At 40.4% G+C, this 16377-nt stretch overlaps 1 pseudogene; it reads right to left on the bottom strand.

The window, feature by feature from the left end:
• LOC102475084 (transcription factor Spi-C pseudogene) overlaps positions 1–16006 on the bottom strand; it is a 44931-nt pseudogene extending 28925 nt beyond the window's left edge.
• Between the last annotated feature and the right edge of the window lie 371 nt (positions 16007–16377).

Below are 16377 nucleotides of genomic sequence, written 5' to 3'. Positions count from 1 at the left end.
TTTCCCTATTTGAATGCCTTTTATTTTAGCCTCTTGTCTGATTGCATTGGCTAAAACTTCCAGTACTATATTAGAAAAGGAGTGGAGAAAGTGGGCATCCTTGACTCGTCCTAGCTTTCAGTGGAGAAGCTTTCAGCTTTTCCCCGTTCAACACGATGCTAGCAGTGGGTTTTGCATAGACAGCTTTTATTGTGTTGCTTCTATGCTGATTTGGCTGAGAATCCTAATCATGAATGCTTTTTCTGCATCTATTGATTGATATGATACTATGATTTTTATTTTTCTTTCTGTTAATATGGAGTACAACATTTATAATTTTGTGTATGTTTAACCATTCCTGCATCCCTGGAATAAAGTCGACTTGTTCAGGGTGTATAATCTTTTTAATGTGTCATTAGCGTGATTTGCTAGTATGTTGTTGAGAAATTTTGCCTCTATATTCATCAAAGAAATTGGTCTGTGGTTTTCTTTCTTTGTCAAATTCTTGTCTGTTTTGGGGACAAGAGTGATGGTAGCTTCGTAAAATGTTTTGGATCTTAAGAAATAGCTTGAGTAGGATGAGCTTGAGTTAGCTCCTTTTTAAAAGGTCTGTGAAATTTACGGGAACCAGCAGTTAGCGTAATGGCTATGTCGCTGGACTCCCACGTAGTCGACCGCGGTTCGCGTCTCGGACCTGGTGGCTTAAATCTCACGCCGGGCGCGTGTGCGTGCGTGCCCAAGATCCCGAGAGGAGAATGGAGGAGAAGGGATTGAGGCGTGACCATCCCCCCTGGGGGGTGATTTCTCGCTTTCTGTCTCTATGTCTCTCTCTGTCTGTCTGGCGAGCGCACGCGCCCTATAGCGAAAACCTCTCCAAAAAAAAAAAGGTCTGTGAAATTTAGGAGTGAAACCATTGGGACTCAGGCTTTTCTTTGTTAGGAAACTCTCACCGATTCAATTTCATCACTTGTTATTGGTGTATTTGGGCTGTGTCTTCCCGATTCTGTATTGATAGCTTAGATGTGTCCAGAAATTTGTCCATCTCATCCAGGTTTTCTTGCTTGCTGGCATATAGTCGTTCATAATGTCCTCAAAGGATGTTTTATATTTCGGAAAATTTTTTTATCTGGTTCCTTTCTCTCTTCTTCTTAGTCTGGCTAATGGTGTGTCAATCTTGTTTATCTTTTCAAAGAACCAGCTTTTGCTTTCATTTATTTTCTGTATAGCTCACTTATTCTCTATTTCATTTCTTTATTATTTCTTTTCTCCTACAATTTTCTGGAGTTTTTTGTTGCAGCTTTTCCAGTTCCCCGAGGTGTTGCCAGGTTGTCTATTTGCGACCTTTTCATCTTTTTAAAATGTGCACTAATTGCTATGAACCTCCTTCTTATGGCTATTTTTGCCGTGTCCCATTAATCATGGAAACTTGCGCACTCATTATCATTGGTTTCAATGAATCTTTTCATAGCAGTCTTAATCTCTTCAGTGGTACCCAAGTCATTCAGAAGTAGGTTTACGTTCCATATGTTTGTGTGTTTTCAAGGGATTTTCTTGAAATTAATGTCAAGTTCTCTGTTACGGTCAGAGAAGATGCTGGATATAGTTTCTATGCCTTTGAGTGTATAAAGACTTGTTTCATGTCCCATATTGTGGTCAGTCTTCAAAAAGATTCCATGTGGGAGTGGGAAAAACGTATATTTTGCTGCTGTTGGGTGGAAAATTCTATAGGTGTCTGTCAAGTCTATTTCATTGATGGTGCTGCTTAGATCCCGTATCTCTTGGCTTATTTTTTGTCTAGGTAATTTGTCCAGAGGAGATAGAGGGGTGTTGAGATGCCTAAAAATTCGTGCGTTTGCAGTCTCTCTCTCCCTTTAGAGCTAACAGTCTGTCTTTCACATATTTGGGTGCTCCCAAGATGGGTGCATAGATATTTATAAATGTTATATCCTCCTGGTGAGGTAGCCCTTTTAGTTCTATATAGTGTCTATCTTTGTCTCTTCTTACGCTTTTTGTCTTAAAGCCTGTTTTGTCTGCAATCAGTATTGTGACTCCAGCTTTTTTTTTTCCTTTTTTGATTTCTGTTTGCATGGAATACCTTTTTCCAGCCCTTCGCTTTTAGTCTTTGTGTGTCTCTATCCACAAGGTCCATTTCTTGTAGGCAGCAGATAGAGGCTTTGTGTTTTTATATCCATTCAGTCAATCTATGTCTCTTAATTGGAGAATTTAATCCATTAACATTCAAAGTTATGATCAATATTTGCAGATTTGTCTCTGCCAAATCTGGTAGCCATTTTCTTAGTTGTTTCTTATTCTGTTACTTTTGTCTGTCCCTCTTTAGTTTTCCTGATATAGTACCTCCTCAGTACTTCTTGACGAGCTGTTCTAGTATTGGTGAACTTTTTCAGTTTTTGTTTGAGAATGATTTTACTTGTTCTTCCCATTTGAAGGATAATCTTGCTGGATCTAATAGTCTTGGTTGAAATTGTTTCCTCTTTTACTATTTTGAATATGTATGAACACATATGATGTGAATATTTGGGCATTTGATAGTGTCTAATATTTCCCGTTTGTTGTCCTCATTATTTTTAATTATTTTTCAATATATTTGTTGGTTTTATCTAAATCAAAGGTGTTGTCTCCCAGCTCAGAGATTGTCTTCTGTGTGGTCCAGACTACTATTAATATTTTTGAGGGAGGTCTTAATTTCCTGTATTACTGCCTTTATTTCTAGGAGTTCTGATTGATTTTTTTATGGTGTCTATCCCCTCCAAATCCCGGAAAGACATCTTGATCTCTGTCCCCATGGATATTCTGAACTCTGTATCTGACATCCCTGCCAATTCTTTTGTGCTGTCCATGGCTGAAGAAGAGTTGCTCTGTTCCATTAAGGAAGAGGTATTTCTTTGTTTTCCCATACTTTTTGTGCCTCTGTGCTGGTTTCTAGTTATCTGATTAATTAAATACCACTTCCTGCTTTTCTGGTGTCAATTCAGTAGTGTCAGGGGGTAGGAAGAGTTCTACTTTTCAGACATGTTCTTAGTCAGGGCCTTGTCTTTCCGTCAGGGAAGTGTGTATATAGCCACCTTTAGGTCTTGATTCCTTTCCCAGTTTTGAGACATGATGCACCTGGGGCTGAGCTGGAGAGTTTCAAATGGAAGAGGGAAAAGGAATCACATGGCACAGTGCACAGCTCAGTTCAGAAAACTATGATTTCTCAAAATCTTCCTGGGTGGGCCGAAGGTAGCTAGAGATCTGAGATGGTCTTTCAGCCTGTTATCCTCACGGGCTGCCACAGTTCTCTGGGCCACAGCACTGTCTCTGAAGGTAATGGCAGCGGATGGATATTGCTGACACAGGGTGGGAGGCAGGAAAAAGTGGAGCAGTCTCCTGCCTCAATTGTCCTCACTAGCTGCCGCTGCTCCCTGACTACAACACAATCCATATACATAATTGTTGGAGGAGAAAAAAAAGATACATGCTGGGCACATATGCATCCATGCCCAAAATCCCAAAAGGAGAAATGGAGGAGAAAGGATTATGGTGTGACCACATTATGTTGGGGGTGCTTTCTCTCTGTCTCTCTTTGTATCTTTGTCTCTCTCTTTGGCAAATTCATGTGCCCTATGACAATTTTAAAAATAAAAAAAATAATAATAATAGTAATCCATTTGCCTAAAACAGTTGTTTGTGAGGGGAATGTGAGGACTGATGTCAGTTGCAGCCCTTCCTTGCACCCTGGCAATAGCATAACTGCATATCAATGTGTTGCTCTGGCCTGCCTTTACTTTGTGAACAGGAAATTGTGGAGCCCACTTAGACCCTGTCTCTACCTCCTTCTCTCTGTTTTTCTTCCAAGAGATGCAGCACATATACCCTGCAGCATAGTTTCCATACATTTTTGGCCTCTAGTAATACCACAACTCAACATATCCACCCACACACACATGCAAAACATATAAACACAAAACAAACACTTCGTGAAATAATATTGGCTTTTTATATCTGTGATGCACTCTGTTTTCCATTGTTTTCTGTTGTTAATGAGCTTATTTTATTTTTTAAAATTCTAATAGCAACCAAATAAATTGCATTCAGGGCCCATAAATGGGTTACAACCAGTGCCTTGGGACATGAAGGGTTTGCATCTAAATGCTAATATTATTAGAGGAGCTGTTCCTGTAAGCCATTATCATGCACTACCACCTTGTTGTGTAGCAGCTCGTTATTCATGCAACGAATGTGTTTGAACGTCAGCTCCAGCCCGGCATTTTGCTAGGAGCCAAGGGTATAACATAAGGAAGCAGCGACCCTCACCTTTGCAAGCTCACCGTCAGGGTTCTTAGTGCAAGCAGCAGGATCCCACTGTGGTTAATATCATGTATAGGCGTTATATAGTATATGCAGTATATAATGCCAAGTAGAGCTATGCATATTTTACAGTTGCATGGCTAGAGTAGACCATGATGATGATAGTTTGATAGATAACATATATAGTTATAAACAATAGGTAATAGGTAAATGCATAGTAGAGACAGAAGGCAGACCGCTAGAAATGATGGATGATAGACACATAGGTAGACATAGATGATACCTGATAAAGGGTAGCTTTCCTAGGACCACCAGGAGAGAGAGAGCGAGAACCAAGCAGAGAGTTGCACAGCCAGCGCCACCCCGTAGTCGCACCTTGGAAGTGGCCCTCCGCTGCCCCTGTTGAACACTCCAAGCTGCAGTGTGTATGGCCAGCACCCCCGCCACCCCAGGGCCCCAGTTACAATGACTAGCAGTTGTGCCGTGCTGCCCTGGGAAGTTCATGTTGTAGCCACACTGTCCTGCCCTCCACCCTAGATGGGGTCTTCTGTCACAGCACAGCTTCTCAGCAGCGCCAGCTCTTGAGTAGAAATCAGAGGTGATTGCATCGCATTGTTTGATCTTGGCTGTGTGTGTTTGCATGATAACAAGAGCTTAGACTTTGGGATCAGCTCCCTGGGTTCAAATCATGGCTCTTCCAGTTACTCGTGGTGTGACCATGAGTGAGTTTCTTCCTGAGTGCTCTGGTTTTCCCAGCTGCACAGACTGGAGAACAGCAGTCCTTCTTCACAGGATTGTCTGAGGACTAAAGGAGTCACTGTCCCAGTTGCTTAGAAGTGATGGCACTGAAAGAGAACGGTCTGGAGCCCTCCGATTTTATCATGGGGGATGTCCTCAGCATTCAATCAAGATTGAAAAGGTGGAGACATCTCCAAACCACTTAGTGGGTGGTCAGAAAAGAACCACACACTGACCTTCCTTGCAATGGGACCTACAACTGCTAGTGGGACCGCTGGACCTTATCTCAGCACAACTAAAAAGAGGGTTTTGAAAGTGCCCAACACAGGGAACCAGGAGTTAGCGTAATGGCTATGTCGCTGGACTCCCACGTAGTCGACTGCGGTTCGCGTCCCAGACCCGGTGGCTTAAAACTCATGCCGGGCACATGTGCATGCGTGCCCAAGATCCCGAGAGGAGAATGGAGGAGAAGGGATTGCGGCGTGACCATCCCCCCTGGGGGGTGATTTCTTGCTTTCTATCTCTCTGTCTCTCTCTGTCTGTCTGGCGAGCGCACGCACCCTATAGTGAAAAACCTCTCAAAAAAAAAAAAAAGTGCCCAACACAAAGTAATGACGAGTCGCTGAGATCCTAAGGTAAGCGCTACACATGGTATTCTGACACTGAAAGATCATATTGTACCCCACGAAACATACACAATTACTATTGATCAATATTTCAAAAAGACCAATGTTTCTTCCGTAAGTGAGTTTAAAAAGGAGCCAGTGATTAGATTCCTGCTCTCAGAGGTCAGGACTCTTTGGAATGAAATCCCAGATGATATGGTGGAACTGCAAAAGGTCTGAGGCTTTGTGGGCCCTGGACCGGAGAACCCGGCAGCCAGAGATCCAAGGAGAACCACCCCAGGAGGAAGGAGAGTGGGGAGAGCAGAGGGGTGCGTGCCACTGGCTCTCGGTGATGGCGCTGTGCCCCACCTGCGGCCGCCACCCAGAAACAATACGGCATTTCAGTCATAGCCAGACCCGGTGGCTTAAAATTCACCCGGGCGCGTGTGCGTGCGTGCCCAAGATCCCGAGAGGAAAATGGAGAAGGGATTGCGGCATGACCATCCCCCCAGGGGGTGATTTCTTGCTTTTTGTCTCTATGTCTCTCTCTGTCTGTCTGGCGAGCGCACGTGTCCTATAGCAAAAACATCTCCAAAAAAAAAAAAAAAAAGTAGTGGTTTCTGGCATACAATATATGTGCTTTAAGTATATTTTCCTTGAAATGGTGAAATTTCTAATTTAGTTTACTAATTTTTAGACATTATAAGGAAAATGACAAAGTTCTCAGTTTAAAATCGGACCCACCAGACTTAATTTTTATCAGGAAAAAAAAAATCTGACTGTATTCAGTTTGAAATGTGTGTGAACCTGTGTCTGTGCGTTAACCACCTGACTTCTGAATTTGGGTTTTAAAAGAGATGGGGACGGTGTGGTCCCTGCTGTGAGTTGGGGCTTGATGAAGCTGTCTGTGGCTCTTGAACTTTTCCCTCTCTGTTTTCTCTCACAGGGTGCTCCTGCGTGAGCTCTGGAGTCCCTGAGCAGGTGCACAGCTCCACAGAGGGTGTGTGGAGTGGGAGGGAGCTGGGAGAGCAGGAGGGAAAGCCCACGGCCACACCCAAGGCCACAGACACCGCAGACCATAGGTGAGTAGTTTAAGAAAGAGTACTGTTAGAAGTCAAAGAACTGATGTTTGCTCCTTTAAAAGATCCCTGTTTATATACCCACTAGAAAAGCTTTTTGTACCCCAAGAGTGTGCGTGTCCCATTTTCAAACAAACAAATCTATTCCAGAGCAGCGTCTCCATCATTACGTGCACATTTTCCCACTAGGGTCCACGACGGGGTATTAGTCAGTAGGAAGAGGCCGTGTGGGTAACGTTCTCCTCCTCGCCCCTCTATGGCAAAAGGGAGCGCATTGCCCGGGGGTGTACTAATGTTTCGGGTTTTGCACTTCATTCTGCTGTCTTTGCTAGCAGTTTAACTTCGAAAGGGACCTCAGAACCGTGAATCTTGGCAATCGATAGCATTTAACTGTGATTTGATATGAATATTTTATAAAGCACCGTGCTACACAGAGCTAATACATAACCTAAGGAAAGGCTAACTTTGAAGTACGAAGAGATTTTACCAAAGCATCTTAAAGAGGAGAGCCAAAGGGTTGGGGAGCCTGCGTCTGCAAGTCCCCTCCCACTGCAGTGGCCAGCCTCAGGGCCTGAGCCCAGCACACTACCAGGCAGTGTCGGGCCACAGGCCAAGGGACTTTCTGAACCACGTGCTCCAAGGTGCCAGTGCTGGCCACAAATATTGGGACAATTTTAAGCTAGGTTCCTCGATTATTGCCAAACTGATGTTAAATAGAAGCCTCCCTTTCTTTCTCTAACATTTGCATAATTAATACAGCCTTCTAAAGAAATGTGAAATTCACACAGTGACCTTTCCATAGTTTCAGCGCTGGCGAAATCCTCGGGGGTGAATTCTGTGTACAGAGCTTCTGTGTTACTCCATTTGCCAAGGGAATTTCTGTGTGGCAAGCTGTCTTCTATTCCCAGCCCTTACTTGCTCCCTGACTGATAGTCTCGAAGCTAAGTGAGAAATGAATGAATGAATGAAATCCTAGTCCCGGCAAAGCATCTAACCCAATTCCTTTGGACTAAGCGAGTTCGGTCTCCCTCCCAAGAGGAACAGATCCTCCCTTTATTTCCTTTCCCATCTATTCTCCTGAATTTGACTCCAGGCACTTGTCCAGTAACTGTAAGAAACTCTGACGTAGCTGGACTACGGTAAAGTAAAACATGGTAAAACATGACAAACTGCTGAACAGAGAGGCTTTGAAGCAAGGCTCAAGTCGCCACGAATAGTTCTGAGGTCTCAGGAGCAGAGCGAATGAGAGCAAAAGCCCTGGGGCCCTCAATTTCTGCTGCGCCCACACTCCACTTTAGCAAGATCCGCAGCAGGGGTGGGGAGGGGAGGGACGATACACGGCAGTCAGCTTGATTGATTCCAGAGTTCAGAGTTTCCCTTTAAATGTTATGTTCTCAAAGACAAATTCCGCTCCACCTGTTACCAGCGCCAAATGAGAAGAAATACAGTTCCTCCAGTCCCCCAGTGACACAATGGTTCCCTTGCAGGTGATGAATTTAGTCTTTAAACTCTCTTCTGTCAATACCACATATTGTTAAAGATCTATTTTGTAATCATATTTTTCTTTTTCTTTTTTTTTTTTCGGTACGACAGGACCTTTATTGTTTGGACCAGAGTGTCCAGTGCTAAGTGGAGCATGCCTCTGTCCTGGCTCCCATTTGCCCTCTCCTGGGAGTTCAAGACTCAGTCCAGGAGAGAGGAATACTTTTTTTTTTTTTTTTAAGGTTTTTGCCACAGGGCATATGTGCTTACCAGAGACAGAGAGAGGGAAAGTGAGAAATCATTTTATGGGGGGATGGCCATACTGCAATCCCTTCTCCCCCCCCCCAGTTTGTGCACTTCATATTTATTTATTATATTTTAATTTACTTAATACATTTGATTACTGTACATCACTACAGCCTGTAAAATTAATTTACCCAACATGTAGTCCAGTTGAAGATATTATACACATTATTATCAACAGACAATCCTCCATTTCTGTCTCCCTCAAATGTCTTGCCTCTCTATTTTTCTCCTTGATTCCTTTCCTCTCACTGCCCCAATCTTCCACCCTCTTCCCACATTGTCTCCAGCGTCCATAGACACTTTCCATGCTTCTGTATCCTCTCATCTTTCAGTTTCTGCCAAAGAGTGCAGACAGTTGGTATTGTATTAAGTGGAGACATCTCTCTTTCATAGTCTGACTTGTTTCACTCAGCCGTAAATCTTCCGTATTTGTCCACTTTCTATCAAATGCCAGGGTCTCATTGTTTTTTTATGGCTGAGTAATATTTCATAGTGTATATGTGCCACACTTTTTCAATCCATTCATCTGTTTATGGACATTTGGGTTGGTTCCATGTCTTAGCAATTGTGAATAATGCTGCAATAAACAGAGATATGCAAGCACTTTTTTGACTGAGTGTTTTCCTACCTTTTGGGTAGATACCCACGAGTGGAATTGCCAGATCATATGGCAGTTCCATCTGTAGGTCTTTGAGGAACCTCCATATTGTTTTCCACAGTGGCTGTACTAATTTATATTCCCACAGTGTAGGAGAATTCCCCTTTCACCATTGCCTCTCTGGCACTTATTATTATTATTATTTTTAATCTTAGTCATTCTGACTGGGGTTAGGTGGTATCTCATTGTGGTTTTGATGTGCATTTATGATGAAGGATGTTGAGCATTTTTAAGTATCTTTTTTGGCTGATCATAAGCCTTTCTTAGGGAATTGTCTGTTTCAGCTCATTTTCCAAACTTTGAATTGGATTAATCACTTTTTTTTTTTTTTTTTCAGTTAAGCCACTTGAGTTCCCTGTGTATTCTGGTTATCAGTCCCTTTTCTGAGGCATAGTTTACAAAATATTCTCCCATTCTGAGGGCAGTCAATTCACACTAATTATTTTGTCTTTTGCTGTGCAGAAACTTCTTAACCTGATGTATGTAATCCCACTAGTCTATTTTTGAGATTATTGCCTGTGCTTTGGAGGGATCTTATTTAGAAAGCCTTTGCCTACTCTGATGTCTCCCAGAGTTTCCCCAGTGTTTTCCACCAGTAATTTTATAGTTTTGAGTTCTATTAATGGTGAGAGATAGGGTCCAGATTCATCTTTCTGCAGGTGGATGCCCAGTTTATCCAGCACCCTTTGCTAAAGAGGTTTTCTTTTTCTCACTGATTGGTGACCTACATAAAAAATCAGTTGGTTGGATGTCTTGAGATTTATTTCTGGGGTCTCTATTCTGTTCCATTGCTCCACATCTCTGTTTTTGTGCCAATACCATGTTGTTTTGATTATCGCAGTTTGTAATATATTTTGGGGTCAGGGAGTGGGATACAGCCTACTCCACTCTTCTTGCACAGGATCACTTTGAATGCCACAATCACTTCTACTTCATTCTCCTCTTGGGATTTTGGGCAGGCATACACACACACACCAAGTCCAGGGCTTGAACTGCAGTAGACCATGTGGGCATCCAGCACCTTAACCACCATGCCATCTGATGGCCCCCCAAGGAATATATCTTGATCTGACTAAGGTGCTCATTGTAATCTACTCCTTTTGCCTGCAACTAATTTTGCTGAGAACATGTTCTGACCAAGGAATCAAGACAAGAAGTCAGCTGAAGGTTTCTGAGAAAGGTTTCCTTACTCAAAAATAAGGTGATAAGGAGAACATGGCCCAGCCTTCTGCTGAATGACGCTGTGGCCAGACACATCAGCTGGTGCTCACAGTCATTCTGCAGCTATGTGGGAAACTAGCCTGAGCACACGTGAAGGCACTGAGCACAGCAGCAAGGGTGGGAAAAACCTGGTTTAAAACATTTTTCATTTTTATACAGTCACTCTCTCTGTATAATTACAGCTTGTAAAGCGAATGTTCCCATCATGAATACACTGTATATTAGTTCAGTTACAGGTATTACCCATACATTATCAACAGATAATTTTCCGTTTTGTGTCCCTTAAGTGTTTTGTTTCTTTCTTTTTCCCCTTGACTCCCTTCCTCTCACCCTCCCCTATTTCTCACCCTCCTCCCACACTGTCTCTAGTATCTGCCATTGTTCTCCATGCTTTCATTCCTTCCAAGGTTTCAGTTTCTGCCATAAGCTGCGGAAATTCAGTATATATTAAGTGGGAACATACAATACCTCTCTTTCATAGTCTGGCTTGCTTCACTCAGCATTAAATCTTACATACTCGCCTGCTTTCTATCAAATGCTAGGGTCTCATTGTTTTCTAAAGCTGAGCAGTATTCCATAGTGTATACGCGCCATACTGTTGCAGTCCATTCATCTGTCTGTGGACATTCGGGTTGGTTCCATGGCTTAGAAATTGTGAATAATGCTCTAATAAACATGGATATACCAGCTCTTTCCGACTGAGTGTATTCCTCTCCTTCGGTAGATATTCAGCAATGGAGGTGCTGCGCTGTATGGCAGCTCTATTTGTCCATCTTTGAGGAACCTCCATATTGATCTCCACAGTGGCTGTACTAATTTACACTCCCACCAGCAGTGTAGGAGAGCTCCTTTCCACTACAGCCTCAGCAGCACTAACCATGTTTAGTTTTTTAATCTTAGTCATTCTGATTAGAGTTAGGTGGCATCTCATTGTGGCTTTGATTTGCATCTCCGTTGTGATAAGGGATGTTGAGCCTTTTTGCATATCCTTTTTGGGTGTTCATATGTTTTCCTTAGAGAGATGTCTGTTCAGCTCATTTTCCCATCTTTTAATTGGGTTGATCATTTTTGGGGGGGAGGAGACTAAGCTGCTTGAGGTCCCTTTGTTCTGGTTATCAGTCTCTTATCTAAGGCGTAGTTTGTAAATATATTCTCCCATTTCAAGGGTTGGCCAATTCATTCTAATTATTGCTCTTTTTTTTTTCTTTCTTTTCTTTTTTCTTTTTCTGAGCAGAAGATTTTTAACCTGATAAAATCCCACTTATTTAATTTGGGTATTGTCATCTGTGCTTGGGGGTCTTATTTAAGAAGAATTTGCCTACTCTGATGTCTCCAAGAGTTTTCCATGTGTTATCTATCAGTACTTTTATACTTTGAGACCTTAGGTTTAGCTCTTTGATCCATTTTGAGTTGATTTTAGTTAATGGTGAGAGATAGGGGTCCAGTTTCATCTTTCTGCAGGTGGATACCCAGTTTTTCTAGCAGCATTTGCTAAAGAAATATTCTCTTCCCCACTGGATTGACTGGTGTCCTTTGTCAGAAATCAGGTGACTGTATGTTTTTGGCTTATTTCTGGGGTCTTAAATTCTGTTCCATTGGTCCACATGCCTTTTTTTTTTTTTTTTTGCCAGTACCATGCTGTTTTGATGATCACAGCTTTGTAATATATTATGGGGTTAGAAAGTAAGATGTCTCTCCACTGTTTCTTTCACAGTATTGCTTTGGAAATACAGGATCTTTTATGAGCCAGATGAATTCTGTGTTTTGTTTTTGTTTTTGTTTTTAATATGGGAAGAATATCTGGTAACTTACCGGGATTGCATTAAATTTGTAGATTAATTTGGGTAGGATTGACATTTTGATTATATTAATTCTTCCAATCCAGGAACATGGGATGTCTTTCCACTTTTTTACATTATTTTCAATTTCTTTTTTTTTTTTTAGCTTTTTACAGTTTTCCTTGTAGGTCTTGGATTTCTTTGGTTAGGTTTATTCCTAGATGTCTTATTTCTTTTGTGATTATTGTAAATGGAATTGATTTCTTCAGTTCTATTTAAGTTTGTTCACTATTGGTATATTTTCTGCTATAAATTTTTGTATGTTAATTCTGTATCCTAGCACTTTACTGTATTCATTTATCACTCCTAGGAGTTTTTTTTTGTGTGGATTCTTTCAGGTTTTCCAAGTATATAATCATATACATAGATTGTTTTGTTTTTAGTGGAAAAGCTTTTCTCCATTCAGCATAATGTTAGCTATGGGTTTGTCATAGATGGCTTTTATTGTGTTGAGAAATGTCCCTGCTATTCCAATTTTGCTGAGAGTCTCAACTCTGAAGGGACGTTGTATTTTATCTAATGTCTTTTTGCATCGATTAATATGGTCATATGGTTTTTATCTTTCTTTCTGTTAATATGGTGTATGACATTTATAGTTTTGCATGCGTTGAACCATCCTTGAAACCCTAGAATATTGTCTACCGCTCGTGGTGTATAATCTTTTTCATGTGTTGTTGGATACAATTTCCTGGTTCCTTAAGAATTTTGCATCTATCTTCATCAGACTTATTAGTCTGTAGTTTTCTTTTCATTTTTATATACTTGTCTGTTTGGGGGATGAGGTTGATGGAGGCTTCTTAAAATGAATTTAGGAGGGTTCCTTCCTTTTGGATCTTTAGAAATAGTTTGAGTAGAATGGGGGTTAGTTCTTCTCTAAGAGTTTTGTAGAATTCAGAAGTGAAACCACAAGGACCTGGGCTTTTCTTTGTTGGGAGGTTATTACTGATTCAATTTCATTGCTTGTTATTGGTTTATTCAGGCTTTCTATGTCCTCCTGAGTCAGTCTTGCTAGGTAATATGTATCCAGAAATGTATCCATCTCATCCAGATTTTCTTGTTTGTTGGCGTTTAGTTGCTCATAGAATTCTCTAATAATCTTTTGTATTTCTGCTATATCTGTTGTAATACTGGCTGTTTCATTGTGAATCTGATTTATCCGATTCCTTACTCTCTTCTCCTTAATTAGTCTACCTCACGGTGTATCACTTTTTGTTATCTTCTCCCTTATTTTCTGTACAGTTCATTGATTCTCTATTTCATTTATTTCTGCTCCAATCTTTATTATTTTTTTCTCCTGGAATTTTTGGAATGTTTTTGTTGTTGATTTTTTTTAAATAATTATTTATTTAATTTTATTTATTCATCCATTTATTTTAATTTGACCAGAGAGAGACAGAGAGAGAGAGGGGGGAAGTGAGAAAGCAAGCCACCAGGTCCAGGACTTGAACCATGGTGAGCCATGTGGTAGTGTCCAGTGCCTTAACCACCACGCCACCCGCTGGTCCCTTGTTGCTTTTTTAGATCCCCAGGGTGTATTGTTAGGTTACCTATTTGCCACCTTTCAGTATTTTTCTTATGCACACTAATTGCTATGAACTTCCCTCTTATGACTGCTTTTGATCTGCCCCATAAGCTCATGCACTTATTATTGTTGGTTTCCATTCATCTTTTTATTTCAATCTTAATTTCTTCAGTGGTTGTGATGTCATTCAGGAGTAGGTTGCTTAATTTTCATTTGTTTATATATTTTTGAAGAATTTTTCTGAAATTAATTTCTAGTTTAATTCCTTCATAGTCAATGAAGATGATGGATATACTCTATGACTTTGAATTTGTGAAGGTTTGTTTTGCGCCCTACATTGTGGTCAGTCTTCAAAAAGTTTCCATGTGGGAGTGAGAAAAATGGATATTTTACTGTTGTTGGGTGGAAAGTTCTATAGCTGTCTGTCAAGTCCATTTCACTTAGGGTGTCATTCAGATCCTATACCTCTTTGCTTATTTTTTGTCTAGATGATCTGTCCAAAGGAGTTAGTGGGGTATTGAGAGCCCCAACAACTAGTGTATTGCAGTCCATCTCTCCCTTAGATCCAGCGGTCTTTCTTTCATGTATTTGGGTGCTCCAGTGTTAAGTGTATATTTATATGTGTTATGTCTTCTTGGTGAATTAGCAATTTTAGTATTATATAATGTCCATCTTTGTCTCTTCTTACACTTTTTGTCTTAAAGCCTATTTTTTCTGATGTCTTAAAGCCTATCTTTTCTGCAGTATCACTACTCCAGCCTTCTTTTTTTCCCATATGCATGGAATACCTTTTTCCAGCCCTTCACTGTTTTTTTAGTCTATGTATATCTTTATTCATGAAGTGCATTTATTCTATGCAGCATATAGAAGGCTTCTGTATTTTTATACATTCAGTCAGTCTGTGTCTTTTGATTAGAAATTTTAATCCATTAACATTGAACTCTATTATCAATATTTTTGGATTTGTTCCTGCCATTTTGTTACCCATTTTCTTGGTTGTTTTTCATTCTCTTATTTCTCTCTGTCTCTCTTTAGTTTTCCTGATATAGTACTCCCTTCAGTACTTCTTGAAGAGCTGGTCTAGTGTTGGTGAATTCTTATAGTTTTTGTTTATTTGCAAATTATTTTATTCATTCATCCCATTTTAAAATAATCTTGCTGGGTTTAGTGTTCTTGGTTGAAATTGTTTTTCTTTTAATATTTTGAATATGTCTGCCTATTTTTTCTTGCCTGCATTGTTTTTGTTGAGAGGTCTGATATTAGCCTAACAGGGTAACCTTTATAAGTGACTTGGTGTTCTCTCCTGTCATTTTTAGAATCTTATCTTTGTGATTTTTATCATTCTGGCTATTTTATATTGATTTCTATTTGGGACCCTATGTCTTGGATCTGGAAGTCCGAATGTTTATCTAAGTTTGGGGAGTTTGTTTGCAAGTATTTCATGGAATAGGCCTTCTTTGCCCTTGTCTGATTCTTCACCTTCTAGAGTACCTATTATTCAAATATTTAGTCATTTAATAGTGTCTAGTATTTCTCATATGTTGTCATTATTTCTTTTTCATGGTAGTTGGCATATGTGTAATTACAATTTGCATTCCAGTTATTTAGACTGAGACATTCTTGATCAGGTTGTGCATACTGAGAGTAGAAAATCTCTTTCCCCAAGAGATAAAAAGAGAATCTTTGGAGAATGGCCTCACTGAACTGGTAAGTTAGCTTTCTTTGGATTTTGATGATTTCCCCAGTTCTTCCCTAATTCCTCAGTGCCTGGCCATTTTCTGGTAAGTCATGGTCTTCTGGTTGCCTTTTCTTTTCCCCCAAAGTTCAGTAAGTTTTTCTATACAAACTGAAAAATGCCTTTGGTTCCGTCTACTCACTGAATACAAGAGGCCATCTCAGGGTTACATAGGGACTTGTGAAGGTATTCAAATAGTCGAAGCTTCTTCTTGCCTTTCCTCTCTTTTGCTGGAAAAGAACATGCGGTACCAACTGGTTTTCAGTTACATTCTGAAGAGACAGATAAATATTTCCTTCCAAATAGAAGTCTACAGCACTATTTATTATGGTTCTCCAATAATAGAAAGGTTCCTCTGGAGGCGGCATCCCGTAGCTGTTGAACGTGCTTGAACATGAGGATAATGACTGAAAGACAAGGCCAGGTAAATTTTGTAATATGGTGAGTACTGAAGGTCTCCTGTTGAAAGTTGCCTCAGTACCTCAGAAGCATCTTCAAATGCTTGACCCAGCTTGTCTTGTTCATCACAAGTCATTCTTCATCAATAAATTGTTGACTCTGTCCATCAAAGCCCAGTGTAGCATCTGCTTATACAAGGTAGAAATAACCTTCTCCACCAAAGCACTTGTCCACATCACTCCTGTTGTTATTATTTTTTTTAATTATTTTTAATGAGTTTTGGTTGTTTTATCTGAGTCAAAGATTTTGTCTTCCAGTCCAGAGATTCTTTCTGTCTTCTGCATGATCCAATGTGCTATTAATACTTTCAAGGGAGGTCTTAATTTTCTGTATTACTGTCTTCATCATAGAAGTTCTGATTGATTCTTTTATATGGTTTTTATCTCCTCATTCAAATCCTGGAAATACTTTCTTGTCTCTATCACCATGTATATTCTGAACTCTATT

This window comes from Tupaia chinensis, unplaced genomic scaffold, assembly GCF_000334495.1.
Source record: "Tupaia chinensis unplaced genomic scaffold, TupChi_1.0 Scaffold144210_1, whole genome shotgun sequence".
In the NCBI taxonomy this organism is placed as follows: domain Eukaryota; kingdom Metazoa; phylum Chordata; class Mammalia; order Scandentia; family Tupaiidae; genus Tupaia; species Tupaia belangeri.
Note: the sequence above shows the minus strand (reverse complement) of the source record. Positions and strands in the feature narration are given on the sequence as shown.